At 40.4% G+C, this 16572-nt stretch overlaps 1 protein-coding gene across 2 annotated transcripts in view; it reads right to left on the reverse strand.

Annotated features, from left to right (window-relative positions):
• etv4 (ETS variant transcription factor 4) overlaps positions 1-15047 on the reverse strand; it is a 92817-nt gene extending 77770 nt beyond the window's left edge. For both annotated transcript variants that reach the window (XR_010958009.1, XM_067968940.1), the window contains exon 1: positions 14816-15047. The gene's annotated coding sequence lies outside the window, so the exon portion shown is untranslated. The remainder of the gene's footprint in view (positions 1-14815) is intronic.
• Positions 15048-16572: the final 1525 nt, after the last annotated feature.

A 16572-nucleotide genomic window follows, 5' to 3' on the forward strand; every position in this document is an offset into this window, starting at 1 on the left:
TCTGACAATGCTGAATTATGTACTCAAGTCACTGTTGTGAGGCTTAACCCACAACCTTTTGAATTAGAGGTGAGAGTCCTACCACTGAGCCATGGCTGATAGACGGCCAAATATATATTATATATAGAAACAACAAGGCCAGCCATTAAACAGGATTTTAATAAGCACAAGCGATACTGACTGGATAACTCATGAGGGCAAAATTGTAAATGAATTGGAATTAGCATCATTATGGAAATATAAATCAAATTTCATGATTGCCAATGGCATACTGTATTTATACCTTAAATTCAAAAATAAAAACTTGCATTTATACAACACCTTTAACATAGCAAACATCCCAAGGCACTTCACAGAGACAAAAACAGGCATTGAGCAATAATAGGAAAAGAATGAGGAGAGGTGACTTAAAGCATGGTCGAAACCTCTTTGAGGAGGTTAGAGAATGTGGTTAGAGGGGCAGAGGTGTTTATAGAGAGAGTTCCAGAGTGTAGGGCCAAGATTGGTTGAAGGCTTTGACACTGAAGATAGAGCAGAACAATGCAGAAGAGCCCAAAGTCAGAAGAGCAGAGGGTGTGAGCAGGCACATAGGGATGGAGCAAGTTGCAGAGCTAGGTTGCAGCAATTTACAAATGAGGATGAAGAGTTTGAATTCAATGCTTTCGGTGGTGGGGTTTTGGATGAGTTGGGAGTTTATGTAGGATGGCGTTCAGGTGGTCGACAAGGTGAAATGTTGGAAAAATCGAGCCTAGAAGTGGCAAAAATGTGGGTGCGGGTTTCAGCAGCAGTGAGGGGTGATGTAAGGGCAGAGATGGGCAATGTTGCTAAGCAAAACAAAAATTGTATTATATGCACAGATTTTAATTCATTTGAAAGGTGCGATGATCAATGTGAAATTATTTTAATTTACCTTCATATTACATGAACTGTTTCTCAACCGTTTCCTGGGGTGATTAACAGCCTTCTTGAAAATTCTCTTACAAAGAGATTAAAATCATTACTGTCTCCAGGTTACTTTGATGGAGTGCCTTTGATGGCACATTTTAGTATAAGTGAACCTGACCATTGAGGAGAGCTGAACATGGAGAATGCAGAGTTTCTGTTTGAGTGTCTCTCAGCTGGCATCGCTTATATGCAAGATAAAAATGCCATCACGTGCCATCAGAATATTGTATACCAGTGAGTCGTGGAATTACAACAGATTTTCAGATCTGACTCACTATATTCCTACTTGCGCTGTGACTCAATGCAATAACACATTTATTTGGGGTTGAAGAGTTACGTGAAGGGGGGTGAGAACTAAGATACAGTAAGAAATTACACCCTGTGGTTGCAGCTTAATAATTCACATTGTGAATATATCAGGAAAAAATCAATTGGAATACAGTTCCCAGACCATAAATAGAAGCCAAGTGATGTCTGAGAGTGAAATACCCATTTATACTTCATTCATGCAGAGAACTTGGGAGCAGCAACAAATTAAAAGGAACATAAAGAATAAACAAAGCCAAATAATCTACCAGAAAGCAGATTCTATGCTGCTGGCCAGTTATAGAAACTGCCCGATTTTCCCCCAGTTTCTATAATGGGTGCCTGACCCGCAATGCTGATTTTATGCTCCGGTGGTAAGTTGAAAATTACCTCCGATATGTTTACTCTATGAAAAGATAAACGGGCATATGAAGACTGAAAATTATTTTAATGTGGGAATTCAATCAACCAGATATAAATTTAAATACCCAAGTGGTTCAGAGTAATGCATAATTGTGTTGTGACCTAATGCGTCAGGGAAACCACAAGAGGCAGTGCACCTTTTGACTTGATAATGATGTAACTAAGATAATATACAGGGAATAGATGTCATGACACCTGTGACACAATCAAGTTCAAAATAATCTGGGATTCAGAAATAATTTCAAAAGATATGAGAGAATAGTTTACGTAAATTGATTGGGGGGTTGTTCAACAAAGGACAAGTGGAACACCTTTAAAGATATAATTCCGAGCATGCAAGGTAAATATATACCTAGGATCAGGAAGCAGTAACTAAACAAATGCGACCCTAAATGGATTAACAAATTAATCAGAAGTGAACTAAGGGGGAAGTATGACCTTTAGGGAGCAGCAAGATAAAGGGATTCACTGGAATGAATATACGAACATGCAGAAACATTTTAAAAGCACAGTCAGCGGAGAGGATATAAACATAGCTGCAACTGCAAAACATTAAAGTAAGAAATTATTTCAGTGCTACAGAGCAATCGGAGAAGGGGTAAGACTCTTAAGATACAAACAGGGCTGAAACCGAAGAGGGACACATAATATATTAAATGATTACTTTCTCACAGGTATTCACTAGGGAAAACATGAGCAAAATATCCTCCCAATGTATGATAACCGACGTTGAATTAATGACTTTGGGAAAAGATTAAGAAGGTTGATCAGGCAAGATCTTTCCCTACTGATTCTATGTTAGCTGCTGTTTACTAAATTATCATCTAGAGTTAATCTTCAAGCTTACTCCGAATAACCGCTTCCATTATTTTGCAATGTAGTGAAGTAAGAATAATGAGTTGCTGTGTCTGCTGTCACCCTTTTAAAAATTGACATAAAGTGAGCCTGCTTCTAATCCACCAGGACCTCCTAAGGTTTCATTGGCTCCTTCATAATGGCACTCAATGCCCTATAGATCATCTCCATTGTCTCTCTTAGTACTCGGAGATAAATACTATTTAGGACTCAGAGGACTGAGTTTTGAGGAAAGACTAGAGATATTTGTGCTATTCGGCCGTGAAGAGAGGTGGCCTTAGAGAGGCTTGAAAGATAGTAAAAGGTAAATTCAGAAAATTACTTCAATTTAAACTTTTTGGACTTAAACAGCCCAAAACAAATAAATCTCCATAGATAAATAGTATTTATTTCAGTGTACTAAGAGAGACAAGGGAGATGATCTATAGGGCATTGAGTGCCATTATGAAGGAGCCAATGAAACCTTAGGAGGTCCTGGTGGATTAGAAGCAGGCTCACTTTATGTCAATTTTTAAAAGGGTGACAAAGCAGACACAGCAACTCATTATTCTTACTTCACTACCATGCAAAATAATGGAAGCGGTTATTAGGAGTAAACTTGAGGATTAGCTCTAGATGATAATTTAGTAAACAGCAGCTAACATGGAATCAGTAGGGAAAGATCCTGCCTGATCAACATTCTCAATCTTTTTGAGGAAGTATTGTCCCAAGAGGAGCATGCATAGCCCTATGATGTAATGCAGCTAGATTTCCAAAAAGCATTTGATGAAAATCTATTATCTGATCTATTAGTTACGCTCAAAGAAGTGGGAGATTCAGTGTAAAGCTTGAAAATGGATAAGAAATTGGCTGAAAGGCAGAAAGCTGCAGGTATTTGTTAGTGGATTTCTGTTGGGATGGGCGGAGGTGCCTCAGGGATCAGTGTTGGGATCCCTATTTTTCTAATGTACATTAGTGACTACAGCTCAGAAACTCAAAGCAAAGTGTTTAACTTTGAAGACGACACCAAACTAGGAGGGGCTGCTGATTCTGAGAAAACTGCTCAGAACTACAAAATGAGTTGGGCAAAATATGCAAGTGGGCAGAACAATGGCAGACAAAAATGTATTATGGAGAAGAAGTATAAAGTACCGCACATAGGAGGAAAGAAATTAGTGGTAAAAGTTCCTCATGAATAGTGTCAAAGGAATCTAAGGGTTTAGGTAGATTCAATGTTCAACACCTCCAACTACTGCGAAGCAGCAATCAACAAAGTAAACAGAGTGCTAATCCCGATAGCTAAAACAGTATAGCATTTCAGAGGAAGTCATGTTCAAACTATATAGTGCTCTGGTCAGACCACACCTTGACTACTGCCTCCAGTACTCAAGGGAGACATTCAGGCCCTTGAGGCAGTTCAGAGAGGAACTATGAAGCTGATCCCTAGCCTCAGAGGACTGAGTTATGAGGAGAGGCTGGAGATATTTGGGCTGTTCAGCCGTGAAGAGAGGTGGTCTTAGAAAGGCTTGAAAGATAGTAAAAGATAAATTCAGAAAATGACTTCAATTTAAACTGAGAGTGGGACAAAGGAACATAGGTTCAAACTAATACTAGGACAGATGTGAGGAAGTTCTTCACACATATATGGAGTAATTTTAACCTAACTCGCTGGGCGGGAAACTGACAGGATCGGGTGGAACACCAGTTTTACACCCCGCCCAATATTACTCTCCATTCACTTCAATGGAGAGTAAAGTCGGCCGGGGTGCAAAACCAGCATTGCGCCCGATTCCATCAGCTTCCTGACGGGTGGGTTAGGTTAAAATTGCCCCCATAAAGTGAGCAACATGTGGAATGGACTTCCAGGTAGGTGGTGGAGGTGAAACCCAGCAATTATTTAAGGAACAGTTGCATGCCATGATGGGGGGTACTGTGGGTCCTCTGGAAGAATGAATCAAGATAGGCTGAATGGCTTCCTCATTCATACTTATCTTGTGATCCTGTTGTGCTTCAATCCTATGGGCAGTGGCAATACCAAATGTGCAGAAAATAAAATATAATCCCTTTTGCAATACAATGATGCTCTGGAGGGTTAACAGTACAATTTACAAAGTTCCTTCTGGATTGACTGGTCTCCTCCCAAAGAAAGTCTGCTACCTCTGTCCACAGATTTTGTATTGGTAAAATGATAGTGTTGCCACAGTGTAAGAGTGGGTCTGGAGTGACACCAACATTTGGCATTGATTTGTGCCATCTCCAGGGAACAGGAAACATCAGAGTGGAGATGTGATCTTTCCACAATGCTATGCTTTCTGGGCAGCTATGTTACTGCATTCTGAGGTCTGTTATCTGCAATTGTAACCTATAAGCTGGAGTGAGCTCTATCAGAGGGACACTAGTTACAATTCTAAGGCAGACATTACAGGATGCAGAAAGCAAGTATCCCAGACACTACAGGGATTGCTGTATACACAGGAAAACATGGCTTAAAATTTGGTCTGCACAGGAACAACCTTCAGATATGACCAGTTCCAGACAGTTCTTTTTTTGGTGGGTGCAAGATCTCCAACTCAGGAGGTTCTCTTCACTATGGAGGATGGGTTTCTGTGACACAAGGCAATGGGGAACATATTAATTTTCATAGTACACAACACAAACAAATATAAACCCTGCACACTCTGTTTAAATACAATGAAACCTCCATTGTCTGTACTCCAATTATCTGCTTACCCAACTATCTGCCAAACCTTTTGCATGATAAAACTTTAAGAGATTTTACCTCATTACGTAATCCACTAGCACTAATCTCCTCCTGTCTGACAGCAGTCACCTTTAACCCAAGAAAGGTTAAATTCTGTTTCTGTCATTTGCATTCTACTTGTCTTCATTCCTGTGCATTGGATATTACTGTATTTGTGTACGACCAAAATTTCAGGACACTCAATTATTCATCAGCTTCCATTATTGGAGGGAGGGGTCTCATTTATTATGGTAGATACATTTATATAGCAACTCTAACAAAACAAAATGTCCCAAGATGCTTCCCAATTCCCATGGAGCTTCTACAGTAATGGGAATCCTATAACTTACTAATCAGTTTTTATTTTTTAATAGCTTCCCTTGCTGATGGTTTCTCTAATGTTGTTACGCTAGCATTTAAATAAAAGTGCTCAAGAGATTTATTTAAAAAGGATGATTACAAGATCATAAGATAGGTTCTGATGAATAAGGCCCTTCAACCATTTGATCTAATTTTCATAACACCACCCCTACCGTCATCCCATTATAACATCTAGTTATTCCTTAAATTAAACCAGTGTCCTGTTAATAACCACTCTCCCAGGCAACTCATTCTAGCTGTTAACACCTTTGTAAAGAATATTTCTTGATGGTTTGTCTTAAATTTGCCCTTCACAACCTTGAACTTGAGACCTCCTGCCCTGGCATATCTAACAGTATTGTTCTGAATTTACTTTATCCAGTTAAGGTATCTAAATACTTCCATAAGATTCCCTTTGAGAATTCTCTTTTTACAGAGATTTTAAAATACATAGTATACAGCACTGCGCTATTTCTTGGTAATGGATTGCAGTTCAAGCCTACTAAACTTGGTGATTATGTTACAATCATTAATCTTGCAGTAAATACATCAGTATACCTCAACTGGGTGGAATATTAGAGCAACAACGTCCACCATGACACCGCTACCAGCAAAACAAAATAGAACGAAAAGAAAATAAACCAGCCCCCACCCTCTCTGTAATGCATTTATCAAAAATACTAGATATACCTGGAGGGATTCCTAAGCAGTAATCACAGCAAGGAGGTCACATGACAGTTGTAGGCCAGGTGAGCTTCAATCTCGCAATCTCTGATGTCACCCGAACCCCTCAGCGAGTCTGCTGACAGTAATGACTCTCCCAGGTATCCATTATTCTCCATGTTACGGAAAACTACAGAAAGCCCCTGAGATACACGGAGAATTGCAATTTGTGTTACTACATAGGGATGGAGTGTTGGGTAGGACTCAGCACAAGCAATGTTGCAAGGCATGGTCTCTATTGTCTGGTACCGATTATAATCTGATTTTTTTCCTCCCCATGTTGATTTCTTGTGTTAAAGAAAAACAATTGTGAGGATATTGCCTTGAATTCAAACCTGACAAAGCACCTGTTTGGGCGATCAGTGCCACTGAATGAATTATGGAAAAAGCTTCCCCCCCCCCCTCCTCCCCCCCTCCTCCCCCCCCCCCCCCCCCTCCTCCCCCCCCCCCCCCCCCCTCCTCCCCCCCTCCTCCCCCCCCCCCCCCCCCCCCCTCCTCCCCCCCTCCTCCCCCCCCCCCCCCTCCTCCCCCCCCCCCCCCTCCTCCCCCCTCCTCCCTCCTCCCCCCCCCCCCTCCTGGATTAGGGAGCTGAAAATAATCAGCCAGAGTTGCCACTTCTGATCACTATCCAGTCGCACCTGTTAGAAGTGCTCATCTGTGGATATTGAGTGAGAACAGGATCAGGCTAGTGCTTGGCATTGCTGCCTCTTGTGGATGAATAGCTTGCTGACATTGTCTAGGCTCACACTTGGGTGAGGTATTGGAGGGCAACCATGTAACTGTACCCCAGAAAGGAGCCATGGCCTTCAGGAAAGCAGGAGAGAAAAGAAGAGGAGAAAATTGGTGGAAAAAAAGACGGGGGAAAATGGAAATTTCTCCTAATCAGGCTCTAGAATAATTCTGCAAAGTTACATTTATTTTTAAAATTGAGAATTTTTTAAGGAATGCAAGAAACTGATGGGGACTAATCACTGCAATATTTTTGTTGCCTGCTGTCAGTTAAGTGGAAGAATGCCTGCTGTGAATAAAGCAGCAAGACAAAGCAGCAATTAAGATATTGCATTCTTTTTATTGGATCTAGAGAACCCCTCAGTGCAGCTTCCCTTGTGGAATTTCATTGCCCTTTAAAGAGTGAAATAGTGAAATAGTTTATTTCCCCCTTGTCCAGTAGGGAATCCTTAAAAACATATTGATGAATTATTTTTATACAAGTTGAGAAAAATGTAACAAGCTAAAAATATAAATGTTTCAATATGTTTGCACATTCATACAGCCTACTGATAAAAAGAGTAAAGTGACTTAATGAGCATAACTGTTAAGAGGGCCACACAGCAGCATTTGAAGAATGAATCTGAAATTTGTCTGCCTGCTTTCGAATGTTCCCATCAGCTCTCCATTCTCCATTGTAGCATAGAATGCTTGGGAATGTCTGTTATGGTAGTAGATAAAGGTAATAAATGGACTAACCATCAGATAGGGCATTAGTGCGTGTTACTATCAGGTGCATGTTAAAGACACTATATAAATGCAAGTTATCGTTGTAACTTATTGAAAAACTCCTGTATGGATAGATCAAATGGGTACTGCAGAAATTCTTAAAGGACCTGCACACCATTGCATTCTAAGGAAATATCTGAAATTTACAAAGAATTAAAGCACAAAATCCACTTTGTTCAGCAGAAAATACAGCAGTACCTTTATTACAGCCAAAGCATAGTCACCTCGTGAGTCTATAAATGAATCATCACCATTTCTTCTCGCAAAATAATGGTAAAGTATCTTCAGTGGTTAACTCCTTTAGTGCCACAAGTCTGAAAATACTAAATCTGAATAAAGTGAAGCTAGATTCTGCAATGCATCTCTGATCCCCTCCCCGCATCAGAAGTAGTATCTTCCAATGCTTAATTTACATTCTGTGTCTATGTGGCATATTCACAAGCAATAAAAATTAGAGACTAATTAAAATGAGTATTTTCAATTTTCAATACCATTTCACTATTTAATAATGCTTTGATACAAATATGCCCTCAATGGTGTATTACTGAAAAGAATGTTGCTGCTAACACAGTGACGTGAATGGTTTTGCTAAATCTAGATTTGATTACATTAATATACATTCCTCTTCCCACTAACCTATTGCATGCAGTAGGACTCTAGTGTGTTATGTTGCTGTGTTAATATTGTTAAATCTCCTAAAATTATCAGAAACTCACAAAAGTTTGGCAATAAGTTTATATATTTTACACAATGGTCCCCTTTTTGAAACAGCCATAATCATTGTTTTACGGTGATTCCATTTTTATTACATGGGGTGCTGGGATTTTTACAGTTGTTTTGGGATCACATTCCATGACCCTGTTCATCTTTCTGTGAAAAATACAAATCAGAGGCTTTGCCGAAAATAAATCGACCAGTGAGAGGCAGGAAAATACGGAATATAATTCCAGGCATCAGAATAGAGGCAGCAGGCAATGCACAATCTGTACCCAAAAGTGTAGGAATTGGAAGGCTGGGTTGCTGCTGTTGTCTGATTAATTTTAATAAATATCGAGGGTCAGTGACATTCATCGTAAAGCTCTTGTCTAAATTCCTGGACCTTTTCCTCATATGGTTGATTATGATCACTGACAATGAACAGCAAGGATTTCAAAAATATATTTAAATATTATTGTTAAACAAAAGATTCAACTGGATAATTTAATTCAAAATAGAACAATTGCAAATAACATTTTCTGGTGATTTTTAGCAGGCTTTTCAAACTGTCCCTCACAAAAATTTTGTCAATAAAAAAATGAGTAGATATTTAATGGAACTCAGTGAACAGTGTGAATGTTTCACATGGTGTAAAAACCGTGTGAAATCTTTCACTCTCCAGCCCTATGAACACTTTGACCGTTCACACTACAGATTTATCCTCTATGTGTTCAGCTCGTGCTTGCTGTTTTCCTCCTTTGCGCAATCAATACAATCTCACATTGGTGTGATATTCTAGAAGGTTCTACAGACAACGCAGATACAGTTTCCTATAGACTTTACCAGAAAGTCTGAAAAACACGATTACGTGATAAAGTCAAATGAGAACGTAACTCCTCATCAGTCAGAATCCAGCACCATGCCCAGAATCTCTCTGATTTAATGTGCCAGTGAAGGAGTTAGAGGAGCCATGGAAATGTCTCTCTCCGAAGACCACAGTAAAAAGGTGAACATGGAACTTTAATTAACATGGCCTGACATTTATGAGCAAAAGGACATTGTATAATATTAAAAATTTACATAAACTGTCAAACACGTTTTCTAATGTGGTTCTAAAAGATGAAAAGGAGAAACATTGAGTTATCTGCTAACACAGACATAATTAAAAAGGAAGGGGGAGTATTTAATTTAGGGAGTCTTTACATTGTTTATGAGATTTTATAATTTACATTTACAATTAGATTGAGTTTTATGAAATCCTGACAGATTGAAATTACTGGTAATGTCCAAAAATTTTTTTAAAAGCTCAGTTGGTAAATTCACCAGAGCGTGACTCTGAGCTATACAGATTAAGAAGGACCTAAATTTAATAATTGTCTACGCTGAGTTAGCTGAGCTCAGCCCAGTGGAGGGGTTAAACTGGCCTCAATGCCCACGGACTAGGGAGGGGAAAAAAAGAGCTCCTGCTCTTTACAATAACAATGACAACAACAACAACTTGCATTTACATAGTGCCTTTAACATGGTAAAACTTCCCAAGGTGTTTCACAGGAGCATTATCAAACAAAATTTGATGCCGAGCCATGTAAGGAGATCTTGGTCAAGGCGGAAGGTTTTAAGGAGCATCTTAAAGGAGGTAGGAGAGGTGGTGAGGTGGAGAGTTTAGGGAGGGAATTCCAGAGCTTAGGGCCTAGGCAGATAAAGGCATGGCTGCCAATGGTGGAGTGATTAAAATCGGGGATGCACAAAAGGCCAGAATTGGAGGAGCGCAGATATCTTGGTGGGTTGTCGGGCTGGAGGAGGTTACAGAGATAGGGAGGGGCGAGGCCATAGAAGAATTTGAAAACAAGAGTAAGAATTTTAAAATCGAGGCATTGCCAGAACGGGAGCCCAATGTAGGTCAGCGAGCACAGGGGTGATGGGTGAACAAGACTTGGTGCGGGTTAGGATACAGGCAGCAGAGTTTTGGATGAGCTCATGTTTATGGAGGGTGCAAGGTGGGCCTTGCTGGAAAATGCATCCATGTAGATATCAGCTGGCTGAACTTGTTCTTATATTGAACAACTTCTCCTTTGACCACTCACCTCCTCCAAATAAAAGGTGTTGCTATGGGAACCTGTATGGGTCCTAGCTATGCCTGCCTTTGCATAGGATACGTGGATCATTCTTTGTTCCAGTCCGACTCAGGTTCCCTCCCTCACCTCTTTTTCCGGTACATTGATGACTGTATCGGTGCCGCTTCCTGCTCTCGCCCCGAACTGGAAAATTTCATTAACCTTGCTTCTAATTTCCTCCCCTCCCTCGCCTTCACATGGTCCATTCTTCGCTTCCCTGCCTCGACTTCTCTTCCTCCATTTCTGGCTGTCAACCAATTATCTACTCCCAGCAACTCCCACAGCTACCTTGATTTTATTCCATTCTCCCAGTTTCTCTGTCTCCATCGCATCTGTTGTGACGGTACCACCTTCTACACCAGTGCTTCCACTAAGTCCTCCTTTTTCCTCAACCGAAGATTCCCCTCCACTGTAGTTGACAGGGCCCTTGACCGTGTCCGTCCATTTCCCGTACTTCTGCCCTCACCCCTTCCCTTCCCTCCCAGAACCACGATGGGGTTCTCTTGTCCTCTTCCACCCCATCAGCCTTCACATTCAACGGATCATCCTCCACCATTTCTGCCACCTCCAGCGCGATGCCACCGCCAAACACATCTTCCCCTCCCTTTTCAGCATTCCTAAGGGACCGTTACCTCCTCGACACCCTGATCCTCTCTTCCATCACCCTCAACACTCGCTCCTCTTCCCACGGCACCTTCCCATGCAAGCGCAGGAGATGCAACAGTTGCCCTGTCACCTCCTCCGTTCCCACTGTCCAGGGCCCCAAACACTCCTTCCAGGTGAAGCAGTGATTTACTTGTACTTCTTTCAATTTAGTGTACTGATTTCGCTGCTCACGATGTGATCTCTTCTACATCGTGGAGACCAAACGCAGACTGGGTGATTGCTTTGCTGAACACCTCCGCTCAGTCCGCAAGAGTGGCCCTGAGTTCCAGACGCTTGCTGTTTTAATTCTCCGTCCCACTCCCACTCTGACCTCTCTGTTCTCGGCCTCCTACACTGTTCCAATGAAGCTCAACGGAAGCTCGAGGAACAGCACCTCATCTTTTGATTAGGCACTTTGCAACCTTCTGGACTCAACATTGATTTCAATAACTTCAGATTATAATCACTGCTCCCATTTTTTCAAATGTAAGGAGTCGCACAACACCAGGTCATAGTCCAACAGCTTTATTTGAAATCACAAGCTTTCGGAGCTTTGCTCCTTCATCAGGTGAAGTCCACCCCAGTCCATCACCGGCATCTCCACATCATGCCCATTTTTTCAGACAGTAGGTGCTGGTAATGATTCCGATGTTGCCATTTACAGCTCCTCTAGACACATCTTTTGTTTCTTTATTTGTCCCATTACCACCTCCATTTGCCTTACACCATCATTGTTTTTGTCATTTAATCACTCCTGCCCTTCATCTTATCACAGACCTTCCCCTTTGTTCTTTCCTCCCTCCCCTTCTTCCCCCCCCCACCCTTCCTCTGGCTCTGTACTTGCTAAAAACTGTTAAATCTCTGACTTCTTCCAGTTCTCAACGAAAGGTCATCGACCTGAAACGTCAACTCTGTTTCTCTCTCCACAGATGCTGCCTTACCTGCATTTCCAGCATTTTCTATTTTAGAGATCAACTGACAACGGGATGCCCTACACAGTCAATTGGCCTACAGATACTCATTGTCTAGGTTACCAGAGGGCTGCTGGTACCAGTGGAACCATCCCTGAGCATAACAGCAGCTTCAGGAAAGGAGAGTTATAAAGGGTAGAATGTTCCTGCTAATATGGTCATATGGTCAACCTTCCTTTATCTAGATATAATGATATAGAATCATACAGCACAGAAGGAGGCCATTCAGCCCATTGTGCCTGTGCCGGCTCTCTGAAAGAGCTACCAATTAGTCCCACTCCCCTGCTCTTTCCCCATAGCCCTGCAAATTTTTCCTTTTTAAGTATATATCCAATTCCGTTTTGAAAGTTACTACCTTCCTATATCTAGATTTAGTGACATCAATGTACTTTCCTCTCATCCCCCAAGTACAATAGGACTCTAATGTACTTTGTTTCAGCAGGCTGGAAGGAGCTTAATGCTCTAGTGACATCTGGGAAGAACACTTGAGGTATGAGGCTCTGTGTAGGATTAGACATTGTCAGCAATTAGCATTTTGCAGAAAGAGCAATTCCTGTTTCTTAACAAGGCAACCAACTGGAATCAGTGGGTGGCCAATACTTCTGAAGAGCAGGAAGGGGATTTATATGATGTCTGCACCGTTCAAAACTCAACTAAAAAAAATCTTTACTATTATGATCATAATACACATTCAGGGGTAGGAAGAGGAAAATTGACCAGGGTTACCACTCCTGATCACTGTCCACCTTACCCTGCAGGAAGAATGCATGTGTAGATTTCGGGTGAGGATAAGATCGCATTTGATGCCCCAAGTAGTCAAATGAAGAATTACAAGAGAACAATGAGTACTTAGATGGGACACCAGAGGCTGACTGGTGCCCAGCAAAGAGGGAGAGGAGAAAATTGTAGTAAAAAAAATTGGTGAGACAAAAAAAAGAGATTGTAACAAATTTCCATTTCCACTACCATATTGTTTAGCAATTTGACCCTGGCTGCTAAATGAGGCGGCCTAGTCAATCTGAAGAGATTATCATGCAGCAACAGGCACCCAATCACCTTCTACTGAAAGAGATAGGCCCTTTAAGACAGTGTTGAAACAATGAACCCACTTCATGCTAACATCAGCACTTACGATAACATCAACAAATACATGAACAAAGCTTTTACAGGACTTATGCTGCACTTTCAGGCACTCTTTTTTAAAAAAACTGCTTATGTTACTAAAGACGGGGCTGTTTAAGATCCCTTGGAGACCACTGCTAAAATCAGTCTGTTTCACATCATGACAGTGCACTTTTCCATCACTTGTGGATTTACTACCCCATGTTTCCCATTCTAAACAGAACACTTGTCCCTGAAAATAATAATTATGGCTAAGGCCTGATTTTTTTTTTTACAGCCCTTGGGCATTCTTCAGTGAAACAACTGAACCTTAATATTTCCCGTTCCTTTGCTCCTTTCTGTGCTCTTACTGGTTTCTAGCACATCCACGTCCCAACTATAAAAAAACAATTTCTTCAGACACCTCAGTATCTGCACAGTGAGACATCCAAAGTGTATCAGACAGAGGAAGAGAGAGAGAGAGTGCAGCACCGTGAGATCTGACTGAACAAAAGCAGCTGTGAGGTTTTAGTATCATAATCATAAAGGGTTATGGATTAAAATTTACCTTCAGTCCCAATGACAGTGAAATAAAACAACAAAGGCCTGTTCCTGTCGTAATAAACAAGTATTTTATTTTTAATGACTGGGAGCACAATCTTCAGCCACCAAATTCTCTAATCAGCCTACAGCTGGATAATATTAAAAGTTATATTTAAATACAATCTGCAATCTGTACATTTTCCATCTGTACGAGTTTAGAACGGAATGACTAAAAACCGATGAGATACTAATCAAATTACCCTAAAAATATGAATGAGCTTATGGTATCTAATACAAAAACAGCAAGAAAAAAAGTTCCATACATAATTCCTTCACTCTAAAGATTGTATCTGACTATACTTTGAGTCGATTTGCGATAGCTATAAACTAAATAAATAAAATAAATGAATATAAGGTTTTATTGGAACATTTGGTATGGTTTTAATAGGTAGCAATCCCAAATCAATGTGAAAAGAAAATTGAGCTTTGATTAAATTTACAGTAAATTAATTTTTTTATGGGGAGGAGGATTAGGTAACTATCTCCTAACAATATATTTGCAAACATTTTTAAAACAAAATTCGTTATCTCTTTTTCAGTATCGTTAAAAAGGTGAAAAAATAGCTAACGTTTAATAAAAATATAGAAAACACTGGAAATACCCAGAGGGTTAAAGATGCAATGTTACTTTTTTTAAAAAAAATTGAAATGACAGTTGATTTTAATGCGCGGTCTCTTAACCAGACAGTGCAGCTTTAAACGCTTCCCGTGTCATTTACACAACGCGGTTCATGTTTGCTGATCAGACTAATAAAACAAAGCAGATCATCGCGTGATAAGCACCAAACGTCAGGGGGGTGGGGGTGAATAAACTGCTGCAACAAGAAATTAAACTTCATCTAAAAGTATGATCTCACCTGATTTATGGAAATGCTTTGGGTGATACAACATAAATCCCCGGAACCGGCAAGCTGCATATGTAAAGTTTTCCTTTAATAAGTCTGTGCAGCCGACTTCAGTGATGGTTTCAAAAGACTTGTTTTTCTTGCTTCAGTCAGTTGTTTGCCCAAGGGATTCGGCGATTGGTTCATTTCCTCTTTCACGGGCTCAGATTTCTTTCCTTTTTTTTCTCTTTTTTTTTAATGAATGACCTGACTCAGTCAATGACATGACATTAACAAAGATTCCAGCCTATGAGAGGTGAGAATCGAGGTGTTATATTACCTGGAGGTGGAACACCCCCCTCCGCTCAGGAACCAATCAAAATCCAGGCGCTCTGTTCCATTCATAGTTCTGATCCTCTGCCATGGCCTCTCATTCACAAAAAAAACGTTCAAGGGGTCATTCATAAAATCTGGAAGCAGTGGCAGTAAGTATTTACTCAGACAAAATATATTAAACCATATATTTTTTTTAGGAAGGCCGAACTGGGATTTCTTTAGAATGGTATTTCGCAAAGCAGAGTTCCTATATCAAGTTTCTTAGTTATAGTTTCTTTAATAAGTTAATAATCAGTTTACAGGTATCCCAAGCTATTTGCTTCAGACCTATCCCCAACCTGCATACACACTGGAGCACTGTTTACAGAGAAAATCTGGAGTCAATTTGGATTAAGTCTTGGCTTAAATTACACGGGGTTGTGATGCATATGCATCAGGCATGCATAAGAGTTGCATCATACAAACATATCTCCTCATTTTCCACAGGCAGTACTTGATACATAAGCCATGGGACTGTTAACCCTTTAAATCATCCTACATGCACGGATTTGCGAAGAATACCTTTGTGAAGAAGTCCTTAGAGCTTTTAAAGTCTGTTTTCATGGTGACTCAGTGGCAACATTATTGAACCACAATCCTGCATGTATCACAGATGGAGCAATGGCATATTAACAAATAAGATTCATGTACGTAGATACTGTACTGTACAGATAACATTAACCTTGATACTGGTTTAATTGATAATTTATTTGAGATGTAACATTTAGAGCACAGAGATGGGAAATATTTTTGTTATTTATGTTTTAAAGCAATACACTTTAGGGGAGTTGGTTTTAGTGCAGTGAACAGGGAAATCCACAGGATAATTTTGTTGGGTTCAGGGGTTAGAAATGTCTTCAGAGCAAACATTAACTCTTCAAATGCTGGTTGCAACAACAACTTGCATTTGTAACGCACCTTTTACTGTTAAAAAAATACACCCCTAGGCTTTTCAAAGAAAGGCTTATGGAAAACAAACATTGCACCAGAAAGGCAGCTGAGGAAGGGTGATCAAAAACTTGGTTGAAGAGACGGGTTTTGAGAAAGAAAGAAGAAAGAATGAACTTACATACCTATAGAGCCTTTCACGACCTCAAGACGTCCCAAAACGCTTTGCAGCCATTTAAGTACTTTTTGAAGTGTAGTTGCTGTTGTAATGTAGGAAACGTGGCAGCCAATTTGCACACAGCAAGATCCCACAAATAGCAATGAGATACATGACCAGATTTTCTGTTTTTAGGTGATGGTTGAGGGATGAATATTGACTAGGACACCCCTGCTCTTCTTCGAGAGAACTTCCCTGCTCTTCTACGAAATAGTGCCGTAGGATCTTTTACAACCACCTAAGAAGGCAGATGGGGCCTCAGTTTAACGTCTCATCTGAAAGACATAGAAACATAGAAAATAGGAGCAAG

This window comes from Heptranchias perlo, chromosome 30 (genome assembly GCF_035084215.1).
Source record: "Heptranchias perlo isolate sHepPer1 chromosome 30, sHepPer1.hap1, whole genome shotgun sequence".
NCBI lineage: Eukaryota > Metazoa > Chordata > Chondrichthyes > Hexanchiformes > Hexanchidae > Heptranchias > Heptranchias perlo.